We start from the raw sequence: 13,054 nt of genomic DNA, 5'->3' as shown, positions 1-13,054 counted from the left end.
AATAGCTTAGCTCCGAATATTGAAAAGCTAAGCTAAGCTAAGCTGCAAAAGCTAAGCTAATACCAACTATAGTTGTACAGTATTGTATTTTATAATCTGAGAGACGAGATTACAGTGCTTATCCACCCTCACTATGATGTCGATCACACTGGGTCTCATCGTTTTACGCAAATCGACCGCTTCACGAGCGACCACTGCGCCTATTATTAATCTCATACCGACTGCAATTGTCCGCGCCTGCTCTTACAGTATACTTGAATCGAGAGGTTTTTCCCATGTACCAGAACAAACAGCTCAACGACCCCCTGCAAAAGGCGCGGTGTTTGCGACGACACGCCTGAAGAAATTTGGATGTGCCGAGGTGCGTCGAATTGGTTGAAAACTGTCGTAGTAGCTCTCGTAGTCCTGACCAAATACTTCAACCAACACCCAACGACAAATGACCAAACCGTAATTCATAAAGAAGGCTCTTACTGCGCTCAGCCTCCTTGCGACACGATTCTCAAACTATGCCATCGGTAATAGTTGTTACGACACCCCAACGTTGCGCAATAATGTCCACCTCCTCACCATCAAGCTGGGTCTGGTTCAAGCTGTCCCTCTAGCTCAGCTGCAACCACAAACGTCACTCCATACTCTTGCCTAATTCAACAAGCTGTGATGACGATTCCGAGCTGTGAGATTACACTAACCGCGCTAGTGTGGAGCTCCTACACGCCTACGCGTGCGAGCCTTCTTCTGATATCGAGAGCAATAGAACGCGAGGTAGTTGCCCCACGTGCGCTGTCTGACTTTGCAGGTTTGCAGGTCAAAGCTCCCGAGAATACTGCCTGCGCCTCGAGAGACAGATGATGGGAATTTGTCTGCCCTCTATATTGTCCATATTTTAAGCATTTGAATTTGCAGAGGTGCCGATAAGTATCAGACTCAGTTCGCGGACTAAGTGGGAAAAACGCGCCGTTTAATTCGTCCTAAGGACTCAAAATCACTTCAGCGACGCGGACGTCTGTCTAGTTCGTCGACTCACCTTTGGCTTTATGAAGTACAAAGCTCGAGGCAGGAACCTTAAATCAATGCTTTTACAGCCTCGAACATCTCCATGAGACAGTTTAACAGCTGTCAAACTCGCCACAAGGTCGGTTCCCACTGATTATGGGAAGCCAACGACGACAGACCCTACTTTTCTCAAAGGGGTATAGTAGCGCTAGGTCGAAGGCGGTTACTACCCCCGTACAATCTTGCCGAAGGGGGACCCCGATCGTTATGTTAATTCAGAATGAGAGTATCTCTCCCACCCAACCAGGAGTTGGCAACATCCCAGGTGCATCCGCCGGCTCACTAGACGTTCCACTGCAAGTGGACCCAATCGTGCGTATTGAGCAATGCCAGCAAAGGTCAAACTCCTGCAGCTGGATCTCATAACTTCTCCCGAATTATGAGAGCGTTTTGACTCCCCAGAGAATTTCATCGTGCGCCTGAGGCTTATATTAGCTAGAACTTGAATTCACACCCTCGGCTTTGTCATCGCTCTGCCTGGCTTGGGAAATCCCTGGCGGTTCAAAAACGCTTCACTACTTCAGCTACACGTTGCTTCGTCTGCAAGAAAAGCAGAGTTGTGATACGGCTTCAGTGAATCCACGTAGAAAGCAGAATATGCTCACAATTTTCATTGGGATGTTGAAAGAAAAACTCAATTCTTTCTTTATTACGACCAATCAGAAATGCTGAAGCGTTACAAAGGACGAATTATGGTCAATCTGGACTCAGGAGAGCCAGATTTTATCTGATACACGCTTGAGGCTTTCTTTCACAACCTCAAATACCACACCTCATCTTAATTATACATTCTTTCAAGAAAATTTGTGAAGTACCGTACCGTGTCGGCATTATTTGCACAATATTCGTGCAAGCTGTTTGTCAAACCATCGCTTATTAGGTCGCTTAAGATGGAGACACCGGCCGGTCTATGACCTAAAAATTTTGCCAGATCGACTCGCACACCCGGTTCTCTGCAAGAGATTTTGGTCGGCGCCAAATACCGACATGTCTGTAGTGGCAAATAGCTTATTTAAGTGCATACACCTGAGCACTGCTCGCAGGTGGTCAAGGTGGTTATTCACGTCCGACTTCCCGTCTCTGCATGACTATGGTCAAAATAGGTTTATGCCAAGCCATGATGTGGCCTGAATAGCTGTTTTACCAGACTGTTAAATGTCGCTGATGCGTTCGACAGTCCCTCGGGCATAGCCAGACAGTCCCAGTACATCCCACTTGGAGCATTCACCGCAGTTAAAGAGATATCGGTGTCTTTTTTCAGCAGTTGAGAATATAAGTCATACAGGTCAAGGACACTAACCAAAGTGTAGCTGACCATGCTGTTTTCTAGCACATACTTTCAGGACCGGCGTTCACCGGTATCGTGGCGGTATCTAGCGTATGACTATCATATATAATTCTTCACTTGCCGTTAGCCTTTCTGACACAGAAACTTGGCGCCAAGAGGAAAAACTATTCTCTCTATTAATATACCCGCTTTTTGCTTTGCACTGGTAAAGAGGTCAATGATGTCACATTGATCCCTTGGTAAGGATCGTCACCTTGTATCAGAGACCAAGTCGTTTCATGACGCACTTACTGTAGCGGGATTGCCAGTCCGTGTATACACTTACTGATGAAGGGATAGGTCAACTGACACGCCTCATCGCGTGTTGCTCGCTTCCAGCGGGCCGTTGACTTACGTAAAAAGGAGAAAAGATGATTTTTTATTGCCAATACGCATTTACCGCCCTCACCTGATAGGTGCCGTCAGTTTTGATACAATAGGGCTGCAAGGGGATTTACAACTGTACAGGGTGTATAGTTAATGTTAGACACACAAGTATGTGGTCTGCACAACGAATGTAATGAAATATGGCCCATTACACCTTCCTTTACTCAGAAGTGGGTTTACCCAAATTCTATACATTTTCTTCAATTCTTCTTCAAATTCGTCGCGCTCTGTCCAACTCAACTTAGACTTGCTTGCCCCTCATGCGATCTTCGTCACCATCAATCTTGTAAAAAGTTCCAACACCACGTCATCCAGCGCAATTGCGCTATCGTAAAATTGATCGTCATGACGACCTTCACGATAGACGTGGTGAATCCATCATAGAGCTCGACGTAGCTCTTTAATCCGATAGCTCATGAATCAGACTTACATCGCGTATTTTTGCGCCATCGGACCAATCACTCGTGCCGGAGGTGAACCACGAAGCTTAACGTATGTACCATACATCCAGCAATACAATCTAGAATTCCAGACACAACGCTTAATTCTGGGCATGGATTCATGCGACCAAATCCAGTTGGTCGTATGAAAAGGGTGAGCACGGCTGCATACTTGTTGAAGATTCGCAATATGCGCTATCGATTTGCGCATTTGACAGCGCAGAATCGAGCTCGATACGATATCGCGGATGCTCGTGAGGTGCGCTCGGTCTTAGGTCAGCTTCACGACGAGAGGGACAGAGGAGATGAGCAAGGGACAGAATCCCTTAGTGAAGTTCGTCTTCGAATCCGTACCTAACTCGCGAGCGATACTAGATTAGTCGCAAAGAATAAGAGTACGAAGCTCCCACGTATTCTTGCTCGCAAAACCTCCATACCACCAAGAGCTTTTTCCGACCGCGGACGTTCCTTTGGTCTCGACGTGATAGTATCGATTTACCTGTCGTTTTTAAAGAAGGGAAGGTGCCTGGAGCGGGCGTCCCATCTGCTTCTACTGCGGCTGGTCCAAAGTCTTCGTTCGGCTTGAAATTTCGTTTAACGAAGGTGAAGAAGCTTCTCGTGCTGATGAACCAGCGAATGATCGAGGTGACGGACCGGGTGTCGTCGATGCGACAGCGCGTGACGGAAAATCGACAGGTCGTTCGCGAAGTTCGCGATTTTGCATGGAGTCATAAAGACTCGCCCGGGGATGTAATCGCAAATCGGATCCGTCGATTGGATCAGGCGATGGTAGGACTTGAGGAGCCCTACCTAGAATGCTGAATGGGCCTTCAATCAGCTTTACAGGTCGATAATGCAAACATCCCACGGCATTACACTACTCGGAATGGACCGATGAAAAACTTAGAGCTTTCCAAGCATGAGAGCGCATTGTCGGATAGGTTTTTAGTACTAAGTAGCACATAGTCCCCCACAATAAAATACATTTTGCCTTGACGACCTCGTCAATCTGCTTATTCCTTTTTTTTAGATCATGCGCATTCGCCGCCGCATCTCGTACCCGGGTAATCACAGTCACACGACTCTTGATGAATGATTTCAGGGTGTCCTTGTACTTGTGCTTCACATCCGGATCATATATTGTATCAATTCGGGGAGCAATGATTTGGTGATCTCTTCCAACACTTACAACGGAGACACCGACCATCGCATTGGCGGTAATTGCAGGTGTCGCAAGCCATTCATAAAAACGGCGTAAATCCAGGGGACGAATGAACCGAATTGTTCATAGCAAACTCAACCAATGGTAACAACAAACTCCATTCTGCGGGATAAAACGTCCATAAGCCTTTCAAGACATCATCGTCCACTTGGTTGGCACGTGCTGTTTTTCCATCAGTCTCCAGGTGAACCGATGTGGACATATCCAAGCGAGTGTCAAGACTTGAAACAGTTCTTTCCAATATACACTTGTGAATCGTGTAATACGATCAAAGACGATGGCGTCTGGCAACCCATGATTGCAGGAAACGTAATCGATAAACAATTTAGTCGATCCTCTGCATCGATGGAATCGCTGCACGGAGCGATGCGGACCATTTCTAGTCTTATTACAATTGTCAAGAAGAACTGACTTAATAAATTGTGCATGGATCCGATATGATGCGCTTGTCGGACTATTATGGGGTAAACACTTTGTATCTCAAACGCCTTCGTCTTGGTCACATAAGCTACTGCTGAATTTGTCAAAAAGACGAGTCCCCACTGTGGCCATCAACATTCTCGGGGATGCCAAAACCAAAGTCGAAACCGTCTGACTTTGAACAGTCAGTAGGAACAGGAAGACTATGCAGTGGCACTTGCATGTGCCGTGCGCACTTCACGCGCTTACAGACATCGCATGAATTGTGCCTCCAACTTGTACATGTGGGGCCACCAAAGTTGGGCACTGAGACCACTCGCGGCCAAAGTGACCGGCCATCGGCGTATCATACGCCTCGTACACTATCTCGTACTTCAAATCATCGTTGTGAAAAAAAACATTCCGTGTCTCGTCGTCATGCGCAACTTCATCATAGGCAAACCATCCCTTCTTGCATAACGATGCAACCTTGATTTCAAGTGACCAGAAAGCTTGTCATGGAGTTCCGCATCACTCGATGACAGTGCTCCGATGATCCGATTACACTGTTCCTCCTCAACAACCGTTTGATGTATCATATCGGATAGATCGCTTTTGATATAGCTGAGATGAGCTAGTTCATAATCAGAACGACGTGACAATGCGTCTGCAAGCCATTCTATTTTCCTGGCATGTACGCGACCGTGGAGTTGTATTCTACAAATAATTACAGCCAGCGAGCCATTTGCTGTGACATGTGATGCGTTCGATTTGCATAACGCAATCTTGCGTGATCCGTGTCGACGATAAACGTAATTAAGCCCAAAGATGAGCACGATGCTCACCAGAGTATATCGCCAAAAGCTCTTTGTCGTGGACAGGGTACTTTTTTCTGCTGGCTTCAGCTGTTGCGATTTAAACGTCACGACATCATCGTGCCCTTCTTAGTCCTTTTGCAATGAAGCACAACCGATTGCAAACCCAGAAGCGTCACACACCACGCTGTACGGCTTCGTGTCATCTGGTAAAGTAAAAAATGTGCTTCCATCTATTTGAGTGAATGCTTCTTCACAGGAGGATGACGACTCCCATGGTTCATCCATCTTCAGCAAGTTTGATAGTGGATGTACCATTTTCGCTTAGTTGGACAAACCAATCCATTTTCAATTTGTTTTCGTGGCGTTGACCACTCTACGATTTCTTTGACCTTCTCAGAGTATGCACGATCACCGTATTCCCCAGCATAACAATCGAGGATCGGTACTTCGTCAGGACCAAAACACACTCTGCAAGATTCGATTGCAATCAAAATGCACGCATACATTCTAGCACCGCACGGAGGTGCTCCAAGTGCATTTATTCGGCAGATCTACCATCTTCGTCCTTCGAATGACCAAACGTACCGTCAAAATAGGGTTGTGCGAAGCGTCGCAGTGGTCGAAGTAGATGTGAGACCAATCGATTGAACGTTGGTGGAACATTGAGGTCCGCACTACCTTGTATTCCATAACAAGTGAATAGTAAGAATCAGTTGGGTCCTCCAACTGGCCGATCCGCTGCACGCTGTCAAAATTTCTCGGAAATCGAGTCGTCCATAGTTTATGATGAGCGCAACTCCGCTGAATCGACCTTCGACTCCAGCAACACGACCTCCGCAATGTCATCACACTTGAGGTCGTGTATGAAGTCATCGTAAGTAACCTGCTCGAGCTGCACCAGCTCTTCTATCTCGGCAACGGTTCTAAAAGAGCATATGTTCTGGTAACTTCACAACCAGTTGATGCATAAACAATACGTGGACCAGCATATTAGCATGCTATATTTCCATCATGGGGAGTAGTACGTTAAACTAACTAACCCGCAGACCAAACCGCATCCAGGGCGAGAGTATGAGTTCAGCGACCACGATTCCTTCATATGTCTGTGGTCAACTACATAAAGGGTGGGAGTATCACCTTTGTGGTCAGTTGAACCGTAAAACCTGTTTAAATTAAACATGTTGGGACTGGGGGACAGTGTTTAATTTCAAATTAAACAGGTTTAATTTAGACAGGTTCTTCTGTATGGTGCCCAACATGGGTCCATATCTTTTGTTCAATTTAGAGAGGGTTTTAGATTAAACAGGTTTAATTTAGACAGGTTCTTCTGTATGGTGCCCAAACATGGGTCCATTTCTTTTGTTCAATTTAGAGAGGGTTTTAGATTAAACAGGTTTAATTTAGACAGGTTCTACCCACTGACCCACAATTCGATTCAACCACTGTATCGGTAGGAGTATTGGCATATTTAGCCACAGTTGATTCCTCTCTTTCCATTAGGCACATGTCGATGGCATTCTTCTGTCTTGAGGGAGGCAACAACCGGCATCTCCCTCATAATTTTTTTTATTGTTGGGCAGATCGCCATGCCCACCAACGATTCATTCCTTTTCAAGTGGCCAGTTCCGGGCACCACTTAATATATCGATACACATTCTGAGTGAGCACACGTGGCCACTCTATACGACTTCGTATCTTCCCAAACCTGGGGAATGTCAATTGCATGACATATTCAATAAAGTGTGGATCATTTTCAGCAGCATACGACTGCCGAGCCTTGAGCGCATTTCTTGGTGCATAATGAATGTAGTTTCATTACTACCTAGAATTTCTCCTACGCCACGAGATCTACTCTCAAGCGTTTTCGATCGCCAATCGATCCATGCCTCATGTTTTTTATGCCACGGTATACCTAAATTAGGTCATACCGTTTGTTTATTTTTTTAAGCCTGTAAATACTTCCTACAAAGTCAAAGTCTTCGAACTTCCCCAGAAGATCAACCGTTATTTTTTGCGCGGTGGCCACCGCACCAGTGGTCATCTTCACAGATATATAGATATTGCTTCTATCTAGGGCATCCGAAAAACTGATATATTTTTGGCAACACTTTGCTTCCGCGCATTGTAACGCGACGCGCCGGAGTTAATCAAGACTCCATCGGACGACCGTAACCTTTCACACTCACTGTGTCTACGAATGGACGACTTCGACTCGTGTCGTTAACGAAGGAAAACGATTCTTCGAAAGCTAAATCCTCATGGGTGATTCTACTACCACACTCATAAGAGCTTATAACTGCCTTAGTAGACCGCCCTGCATCTACTGGGCTACAGCGTCTTCTGAACGCCTCATTTACCACGTGTCTCGAAATCAGTGCGACGAGAGCCGTTTTGAAAGGTACGTCTCTCACATGGGCAATCACAGCGGATGCGGCTGGTTTGTTGACATCCGTAACAGCGAGCTTGCTGCCTACGGACAGTCACTGTACTAAAATCCAGCAGAGGTGGGTTCATGACTCACCAAAGCTCCACCAGGAGACGCGTGCGTAACGCCCGAGGTCTCGACCTCCAATTGATGCATGGCTCATGGTGTTCCAACCTTGCCATAACAAGGATGAGGGCATACTTTTGATCCAAGCCCAAGAATAAGCAGCGTTCCACGTTATCAAAGTCAAGAAACTTGAAAGCGAGGTCCACAGGGACCTTCGGTCCCGTTACACATGCCCTTGTCGCTAAGCGAACAATGACGATGTCCTTTCAGCGTCTCAACATACAACTGATGAACTTTCATCGTGGAGCGTCGAGCATAATTTTTCGACGTCCCGGAGTAGATCAGGATTTTCCGTGGGTTCTTAAAGCCCTTACGGTCACTCCCACGACCAGCAAGCTTGGCTTGCATACACTTTCCTTAGTAAGGTGCACGGAGCATTACCGGGCTGGAACCTGCTTGATGCGCCTTCCGCAGGGGACAGCCGATCCGAATGTGAAGGGTGTCGCCACAGTCAAAATAGCACTGGGCTTTTGATCGCTGCTCGGCAGCTCGAAGCTCTGCCTCCTTGTCCTCAGCATAGAGGCTTAGGCCTGCTAGACGAGCTGTTAGAGTGTGCATTCAATCAAGTCATGCCGACTTATAGCTGAATGTGGCATTCAATGCCACTTTGATTGCTTCTTCTAAAAATCACGCCGGCGCGGAGACCCTCCATAAAGACGGTTACTGCGACCGCCTAGTGGAGTAAATCGGCTGCCACACTGGCTATGAGAGTATGCAAAACTTGGACAAGTCCATCATTTCTTCTTATCCTGTCGGGCGGCAAGGAAACGCGATCGCATGTGGTATGCCTGGTTAGGCAGCGAGAACACCCGTGAAAGCTGCAGCTTCAGTTCCGTCCAGAAGGGAAACGTCGCTTCGACCGAAGTGTCGCACATCAGTGTCCATTCTCGCGCTCGTCCCCCGAGCTTGGAGACTCGGAGCAGGACATTCTCTCCATCTTTGCCCTCGAAGGTCTTAACACTCACCATGTGCGGCTTGGGTCGAGAGGAGTCATCCGTCGTCGACAGTGGCGCCGTGTACGCAGTCGACGCCGATATCGTCTGCTGTAAGTGCTCTAGCAGAGCATTTTCATAGCTTGGAACGTCTCTAGGCGCGCGCTGATTGCTTCAGGCCCTTACGAAGCAATGTATTACACGCCCTCAGGACCAGGCAGAGACATCAGCAGTATGTTCCCGTCCTGCATGCCCTGGGACAAATAGGAAAACTGCTTCATCCTCACGGGGGGTCAGTCGTAACGACTCAGGTGTAGATTGACTACAAATGCTACCAAGTACAGCGGGGCTGCCGTAGCTCTTTCGCTCAGAGGAAGCTTGGCTAAGGTCGCTGACCCTTGTTCTGTACTTAGCACCAGTACAACTGTAGCGGATCGCGATCCACTTACTCCAAGATTAATTACAACCTTAACCAAGGCTTTCGCTAAGACGTACAGTGTATTTCCTGATTTGCGGCAAAGCCTCGGATATCCAAAAGTATAGATATATATTTGCGGCAAAGCCTCGGATAACCAAAAGTATAGATTTTCCTATCGATAAAGTATGATCACACCATCTTGTGTGATCACACTATCCTGTGTGACTCAGCCTTCATACCAGAGAATGTGAAACCCAGTTACACATTAAGAATAGCGGTACTCGATCCTTTAAATTGTATTTCTAATGCCCAGCGCACCAACTGCTAGTATGCTGGAAGCCCAAAGTGACCGAGATGAATGAAAGTCAGCTGTGACGCTTAACTCTTCGTATTACCGTTGGAGCTTGTAACCCTCTCGGGGTTCTGTCAGCTTGGCTAGCGAGAAAAGCGAAAATTTCAGCTTTCAGCAATGCGACTTGAAACTTCGGATTTTTACAACCTCGTTTCAAATCTATCATATTAGGCAACTGACTCATTCGATGTAGCCACACAATGGTGTGGCTACATCATCTTGTGTAATCCACCCCTTCATACCAGGGGACGGATAACCCCGTTACACTCTCCCCCATCAAAACTGTAAACACCCACAATTCACATTTAACTGTCGCGTATTACGAAGAGTGCGTATCTATGACACCTCTACGTTCCCAGAACCTTCTGCACGCCTTCTCTGCTAACTGAGTGCTGGGACACGAAAGACTCCACGCTAGTTCCGAGAGCGACCCCAATCAGAGCTCTTCTTCGCCTCCTACAGGCGATGCGAACTTGGACAGCACGTTCGCGGCTTTAAGAAAAGAGCATCCCAAGTCCTCGGTAACCGAGCACCGCGCACCGCGCCCGCCACGAGCGACGTATTTCCTCGTCAAAAATTTGAAGGAATCGACTAATAATCGGATACTCCTTTCCACGATGGAAAGAAGTGGAGGGCGAGGTGCGGCGAGGCGTAAGCCTTGCTCGCCAGTCGCCTGGGCGAGGCATAGAAGCAGCAGTTGGAGGTTGCACACAGGGTGGCTCTTAGTCGCTCGCATCCACGGTCGATCTTAGACCCTCGCGTGAATCATGGTTTCTGCTCGGCGGATCCCGCTACTGAAGCGAAAGTCGCGATCAACAGATCATTATGCATCTACGTGATCGAACCCCCCGGCCATAACACAATCTGAGCTTGACCGACGATAAGCTCTCCGAGCTCGCTTCTTGGCACTTCAAAGAATATCTATGGATAGGTTCCGCGCTTGACTTTGCGCTCAACGAGGAGGCGCTCCGGTACCCGCAATGCGGACGATTCTTGTTGTGCTCGCCCCTGGAAAAACCGCTGCAGACGACGATGAACCCTATAAGCGATGGGTGCAGCGGTACCGGAAACTTATCTCACTATCTAATAGTTAGCGGAGCTAAAACAAGGCGAATGTGTGGTTGGAATGCCATCTTCGGTTCGAGTTTGCCAATCTTAAGACGCAACGCCGATTTCATTCGTATTTTTGCTTTGCGACGTGCGGATTATCCCATCATACTCCCGCGAGCTCTGTGGTCTCTCGCACGGGTGATTCTGCGCCCACAGCAGCTCAGGACCATTGCCTGAGCTCAGCCTTTTTCCTTCGGTTCACCTGACTACTGCCGAGAAGCGCAGGGCGTACGACGACGCGATACGTTATGGTCCCTCTGATCACGAGCGTCCACGGCATCTGGGCAGTCTTGCCAATGTGGCACCTCAAACTTCCACGAGTTTTCGGAGTCGGGGTATTCCTGCCACTTCGCAAGTTACTGAATTAGACCTTGTCAACGACGCCGACCCGCAAAACTTTACACATGAAACTGCACCACCGTTTTCGTCGAGAAAAGCCATCGGCGGAAGATGTCGACTGGGTCGACGCGTCCAATTCGCTTCGAGCTCCTGAGGACGAGGTCCGTTGCATTCGAAACTCCGCTAAGCATCATGGTGAGGTTGCAAACTGCTACGCGGAAGAGTCCTCGCTGCAAGACGAATGGATATCGTATCCGTATTCATCTTCTATGCCTCCTCGTAGTGTCGACTATTTTGGATAGTTGCGCAGCGTTCTGATTGCGCAACGCTCCTACACTTTCCTCATGGTTTCACAAAGTCCGATATTTTGACATAAATTACCAGCAACCATATATGTGCCCCGTATCTGCTAGAGAGAGCCACTGTTCTTAGGGCTGGATCCCATTGTCAACGATCTTTATGAGATACAATAGAAGCCATTTCTCTCTCAACAGGCCGCATGCACTTGACATGTCCCCGAGAAGAGATTCGACGTTTGCCCTAACTTGGAAGCCTGATCCTAGTCAAGAGAGATAGGATCGAAGCGGAAGGTTTTTTGCGGACCACACTCACTTGGAAACCCTCTAGTACTTGTATCCCCACTTGACGGGAGGCCATGAACTTCAACGCACCCAAGATATGTAACGCGGTTACACGAACTATAATAACAGGGGTGTGTGTGTCACACGAGACGTGCATGATGTGACCACATACCCAAACAAGATACGGTACGGGTCTAGGTAGCCAGTAGTTATGCATGAATTTAGATTTTGCTATATATATTTAGTATGTTTAAGAAAATCTAAACTTTTAACCTTAGGATAAAAATATAAGTAAAAACCAGTTTCGATTTTGAAGACAAGTGTTCATTTGCCTTGGTCAAGGATTTAAGTAATTTTAAAGGCAGCGGATTGCGACCCGCTGCACTAGTACTTGGTTCTTGTAAAGAACGAAAGGTCGGTGATCTAAAGACGCTTCTTCAATCGCAAAGCTACGGCAGCCCCGCTGCACTTGGTAGCACTCGTAGTCAATCTACACCTGAGTCGTTTCGACTGATCCTCTGTGAGGTTGGAGAAATTTTCCTCTTTGCCCCAGGGCAGGCAGGACGGGCTTAAAAAGCTGATGTCCTTGCTTGGCCCTGAGGGCGTGCAACATCTTGTGGCACAAGGCCCCAAGGCAATCGGTGCGCGTCTAGAGGCGTTTCCAAATTACGAAAACGCGCTGCTAGAGCACCTGCAGCAGAAGACGTCCGCATCGTTTGCATCGATAACGCCACAGTCGGTGACGGATGACTTCCCCCGACCTAAGCCGCTCATAATGAGCGTTAAGATCTTTGAGGGGAAGGATGAAGATAATCTCCAACTCTGGGATAGAGAGGTCGAGATGGCCATCCCATTCGCCATACCCCAGACCGAGCAACAGCGCGTGGCGCTAGCCATTTTAAAGCTCGGTGGTCGAGCGCGAGAATAGGCACTGACGTGCGGCACTTCGGTCGAAGCTGCGTTTCCTCCTGGGCGGAGCTTAAAGTGCAGCTCTCACGAGTGTTCTTGCCGCCTATCAGGCGTATCGCGTGCGATCGTGTTTCCTTACCGCCCGACAGGGCAACTTGGTGGACTTTATCCAAGAGATATGAACTCTCATTGCCGGGACGACTTGATTGGAAC

Source organism: Plasmopara halstedii (genome assembly GCF_900000015.1).
Source record: "Plasmopara halstedii genome assembly, contig: Scaffold_2604, whole genome shotgun sequence".
Classification (NCBI taxonomy): Eukaryota; Oomycota; class Peronosporomycetes; order Peronosporales; family Peronosporaceae; genus Plasmopara; species Plasmopara halstedii.
Note: the sequence above shows the minus strand (reverse complement) of the source record.